Source organism: Idiotropiscis lumnitzeri, chromosome 5 (genome assembly GCF_059441095.1).
Source record: "Idiotropiscis lumnitzeri isolate Australia: NSW breed Sydney's pygmy pipehorse chromosome 5, RoL_Ilum_1.0, whole genome shotgun sequence".
Classification (NCBI taxonomy): Eukaryota; Metazoa; Chordata; class Actinopteri; order Syngnathiformes; family Syngnathidae; genus Idiotropiscis; species Idiotropiscis lumnitzeri.
This window is the reverse complement of record NC_142395.1, coordinates 6,846,854-6,852,853: the sequence shown is the minus strand read 5'-3', so window position 1 is coordinate 6,852,853 and position 6,000 is coordinate 6,846,854.

Below are 6,000 nucleotides of genomic sequence, written 5' to 3'. Positions count from 1 at the left end.
TCAGCTGCTTCCTCTTTTGACTTACAGTCATCAAAATCCTCTTGAACTTTAGAAGCCAACCTACCGCAATCTTCAACCTTTTCCAACTGGAAAAGTGTGTGATCAATTTCTTAGTGGCATTTTCAGGAACCTCAGTAACGGCTGCATTCACAACATAGTTCCTTTTGACTTCCAGGTCATCAACAGGCTCCGTGTCCACTGGGTACAATGGCCATACACTTTCTGCCTCCCACAGAAATTTGGGACTTTCAATCCATTTTCCTTAAATTAAGGGGTCCATCTTTAGCCCCCTAGAGGCATAATCTGCTGGGTTCTGTGTCGTAGGAACGTATCTCCACTGCGAAAAGTTTGAGGATTCTCTAATCGTTGCTATTCTATTTGCCACAAATGTTTGGAACCTTTTGTCCTTTTTATATATTTTGTCACTGACGTGCTATCTGTCCAAAATTGTGATTCTGTCAAAGGCAGTTGCAGCTCCGAAAGCAGCATCTTATCCACTTTAACAGAGAGAACTGCTGCTGTTAGTTCTAAGCGGGGAATAGTCACTTGTTTTAACGGAGCAACTCTGGCCTTGCCTAGTAAGAAAGCAGTGTGAACTCTGTTCTTGTCCTTTTGCAACTTGATGTAAATAACAGTGAAGTATGCAGTCTCACTAGCATCCGAAAAGTGATGCATTTGAGCAGATGTTATGGGACCAAAGTCTTGAGGCTTGAAACATCGATTGATTTTGAAGCTTTCCACCTTTTCAAGGTGTTCCAACCACTTCTGGCATTTTTGTTGAAGGAATTGAGGTATTGGCTCATCCCAACCACACTTCAAACGACACAAGTCCTGCAAGATCATTTTTGCCGGGATGGTGAATGGAGCCAATAATCCCAAAGGGTCGTAAACTGAATGTATCTTTGATAACAAACCACGCCTTGTGTGCGTATTGTTTTTAATGTTGAACTTGAATTCAAAGGTATCAGTCTCAATACACCACTGTAGCCCAAGAGCCCGTTCATCAGGCAGTTTATCCCTATCCAAATCTAATTCCTTATTATTCTTTGACCTCTCTTCTTCAGAAATACCTGACAACACTTCATGGCTGTTGCTGAGCCATTTTGTCATGTTGAAACCTCCGTTGCGGCAGATAGCTTTGAGGTTTTGGACCATAATCATAGCCTCTACTTCCGATGGTATGTTTTTCAGTAGATCATCCACGTAAAAATTTATTTTGACTGTGTCCGTCACTTCTACTGGAAAGTTGTGTACATTATCTGTGTACATTACTAGGAGAGGACACTGCTCCAAACAGGTGAACAGTCATGCGATATTGTACAAACTCCTGCTCCAAGTTTCCTTCTGGCCCACCATAAAAATCTCAAAAAATCTAAATGTTCCGTATCCACTTTTACCTGATGAAACATTGATTGCACGTCAGCCATGATCGCTACGGGTTCCTGTCTGAATCGTGTCAGAACCCCTAACAATGAGCTGGTCAGATTTGGGCCTTGTAGGAGCTGTCTATTTAGCGAGGTACCTTTAAATTCTACCCCGCAGTCAAACACCACGCGAAGGTTACCCTTCTGAGGATGATAAACTCCATGGTGAGGGAGATACCAAATTTTCCCTTCAGCACGCTCTAATTGTTCCTCTGGAACCCTTTCTGCGTACCAGTTTCCAATGACATCAGATAAGAAAGTTGAATATTCCTTGTAAAAACTTTTTTCCTTCTGAAGTCTTCTTTTGAGTGATACAACACATTGCTTGGCAACAGAAATATTATTTGGCATTTTTACATTTTGATCCTTAAAAGGCAGTTTTGTCATGCAATGACCATCTTTAAATTGGACAGAACTTTCCATTATTTCAATGAATCTCCTTTCATTTACTGACATCTCCTCTTTGTCATTGTAAGATGTGTCATTGAATTCCTGATTGTATTGATTTATCAACAATTGTTGGAGTCGGTCAACACTGATCCTATTAACCAGTGCCAGAGGGTGGCCATTCTCACTCTGTGTTGCACTATTTCCTTGTAGAGGTCCATTAATCACCCAACCAAGAAGAGTTGTGGCAGCATACGGTCCCTCGCCGCGACTGTTGATCACCTCCCAGGGTTCCATTACCTTTGAGGCGTTTGTGCCAATCAACAAATCAACATTAGCGCCGATACGAGGAATGTGCGCATCCTTAAGATAAGACCATTTCTTTAGCTCCTTTTTGCTGATTAAATTGTCTACCGACACTGGCATTTGTTTCTGTGTGAATGTGATGGGAAGCTGATAATAATGGTTGTTCTTCAGACCACATGTGTGGCTGCCAGGATGGCCGAGTGGTCTAAGGCGCCGCGTTCAGGACCCAGTCTCCCCAGGAGGCCTGGGTTCGAATCTCGAATTTCCCCATTGTGGGACTAATAAAGGGAATATTATTATGGCTGCCAGGATGGCCGAGTGGTCTAAGGCGCCGCGTTCAGGACCCAGTCTCCCCAGGAGGCCAGGGTTCGAATCTCGAATTTCCCCATTGTGGGACTAATAAAGGGAATATTATTATTATTATTATTATTATTATATTTCCAAGCCTTCAATCATGTAGCTTGGCATAGTGGTGTTGTGGGTCATAGTTCGTATATAAATATTGGTTCTTTTACCTTTAAGGTTTAGTTTTTCCTTTACACTTTTGGAGCAGAAAGTATCAGTACTCCCTGGATCCAAAAAAGCGTATATTTGAACCCCTTTGTTTCCTTTTGTAGATTTGACATTGACGGGTATGATTGACAGAATGCTATTACTACCCCTGTATGTCCACGCGTGGAAACACTTGTGCCACTCACTGGTGCTCCCTGTGGCTGTTCCTTTGGCCGCTTTTCCTCTTCCCTTCTTTCCCTTTTTTCAATATGGAGAACACTGGGGTGATTGGGGTTGCATATTTTGCACGATATGCAGTAACTGCAGTCCTTGCTCATGTGCCCTGTGTGCAGGCATCCAAAGTACACTCCTTTCGCCTTGAGAAATTCCAGCTTCTCTCTATGAGGTTTCTTTTTCAATTCAGAACATTGAACCAGTGCGTGTCGTCGTGTACAATACAAACAGTGATCGTTATCAGTTGTAGGCAGTGCACTTTGTGTTTGAGTTTGTACATTTCTGTTGTTTGCACCCGCAGCTTCTTCATTAGACATAAGAACGGCAGTTGCAAAAGTGTTTCTCTTGGATTGTGATTTTTGTTGCAAGTATGCCTTGCTTGCATGAGTTTTGTTGCTTCTGTTTGTGCCAATTGTGGTGTTTTGGATATGACCAAAGATTGGATCGGAAATGAACTTAACTTGATATTCAACAAATCTTACAATGTCCTTGAAACCTGCCCTATAACCTTGGGTTTCATAGGTGCTGCAAGCCCTTTCTCTCCAACGCTCTCTGAGCTTATAAGGAGGCTTCTGTGTTATTAGTTTCATGTTTGCTGGCATATTGAGTTCATCCAAATATCGGAGTTCTTTCATTGCATTGCAGCATTCGGCCAAGCACAATGCATAGTCTTGTAGCCCCTTTTTATCCTCTGCCTTAACAGTAGGCCATTGTGTTATTTTATTCACATAGGCGGCTGTGATTTTCAATTAATTTCCAAAATGTTTATTAAGTAGGGTTTTGGCTGCATCATAGGCTCGGTCCGGTGGTAGGTGTTGGCAGCTGTGAACCATTTCTTTAGCCTGGCCCCCAGTGTATTGTTCCAAATAGAATAAGCAGTCCTCCTTTTGCACCTTTGCATCCACACAACGTTCAAAGGTTCTCATAAAGGTCCGAAATTGTAGAGGGTCTCCATTAAAATGAGGCACTTCTCTGCGTGGTAGCAACTGGAAACTTTGTGTTTGTGCTAAAAGTGCTGTTACTTCATTTTGTTTGTGTAACAGCCTGTAGAGTTCATCGTTGTTTTGAAACTGAAGCGATGTCGAGCTGTGGCACTGTGTCAGTTATACACGCACGGAGCAGAGAGCAAAGAAGACGAACAGAGAGAGATAGGAACAAATACTTAAAACACTTTGGAAACTTGAAAACATTCTATAGGGTTGATGATTAACAAAAGACTTATTTAATCAATCTATGGCCGATTTGGTAAGTTTGAAGTTCTCTTACCATAAATTGGTTGTAATGCTACATGGGTGAATGTTAGCTAGACGTTACCATCGTAGCTGTGTGCAGCTGATGTATACTCAGCGCACTGTTTTGTTATTTTGATTTATATGGACAAATTGATTTATTTTTCTTGTGACCTGTTGTACAGGTCAGGTTTTTTTTTTTGCTTATTATCCGTCCCGTTGGAAGTTTAAATCGAGGAGGACTTTGTATGTGCGCGAAGGAGCTGTGCACATACTCAGGATTCAAGATGGCGAGACAGACCCGCGAACTTTGTTTCGAAAGACAAATTTCCTCTTCATCGTGCTGCTGGAGCACCCGCTGCACAAGGATTCAGGACTCATTGATGAACTTTCTGCCAGTGTGGTATGATTGTTGGAACATACTGAACGCTGAACACACGTGTTGGAACTAGGGGTGGGAAAAAAAAAAATCGATTTTGTAATAAATTGTTGGTAACTCTGTTGCAATAAATAATCGATAGCCTAGCGGCAAGTATCGATATTTCAAAACAACGCACATAATGGATTTACCTCGTCGTCACCGTGCATATTTAAGAAGGTAAAACAACATCAACACTACGAATCTGCAAAGCGACCACGTTCGCTATCACGGTTACTACTCGCAGGTGATAAAAAAAAAAAGGCGAACCAAGACAGCCAACAATCACGACTGCTTTTAAAGCAAAGTTTCCCTTTTGTGTGCTCTTACGTCTGAGCATGTTGTTCAGTTAGTGTTCCTCAAGAAGAATATGCCTTGATGTGTCCACTGGGCGGGTTAACGTAAAGCACTTTAATGACAGTTGACACTGACATTTCAGGTTCAGAAAGCAGTGCAGTGTCTTGGTTTACATGTTATTAATGTTTGTGCACTTTAATTCGTCCAGCCGTAGCTACAGTGTTAAGACTCAGTGGCAGTGAGGTACTTTACAAATGCACCTTTCTTTGTACTTTGTACACGTATTGGCATTGAAAAAAAAATATTTGTTGTTTTCATTTTTATGGCCATTTTTTTCTTTTTCAATAAGATATCTCGTGATATATTGTTGAAGAGATTTCTAATGATATATTGAATATCGTAGACATTGTGTATTGTGATATTATCATTATCGTGGGCCACAATATCGAATCGTGAGGTACCCGTATCTTCCCACCCCTAGTTGGAACGTATTGAACTGAATAGAAGTGACATATTTGCATTTTGTTATCATACTTTTCATTGTTGTGGTTTGGACATATGTTTTTCTGTATTTTGGGTTTTCAATGATATGACCAGTTTTCTCATTTGAAGGAAAAGATAAACAAAGAGTAAATTCAGGAAGAAAATTCTGCAAAAATCAAATTAGACTTCGATTTGGATATTAAAGGACCGGTCCAACATAACTAAACCATCTAAATTTAATAAATCATCTTACTAGGGTGAATTACAAAGGATAAATTACCTCTGATTTGGAAATGAGTGGAGGAGAGAAAAATAGTCAGAATTTAGAAGAAAATATTGTTGTTATCTGTAGGCTGTTTGTAAAATTGTTACAATTGTTTTGTGTTCTTTTTCCCTACTTAAGTAAAGCATTTTCTTATACTTAAACTCTCTGGTCTCTGGCTCAACTCCATATGTTACCCCACTCAATTAGAGCCTAGAACTGACCCAGCAGCAAGATAGTGTATATGCACTATTGATAGACTTTTTACATGCAGCATTACCTTCAATCATGCTCATTATCAAACCCATATGCCTTTTGATTGTGAAGGAGAATTTGAGCTTTCAATGTGGAAATGATATAAAATGGATTGCATTACAGTATGCTATACATGTGTGCCAGTTGAGGAGGAAAAAAATCCTGTATGACTCTAAAACTGGGGTCTAGGATGGTTTTTGTGAATCTGTCTTT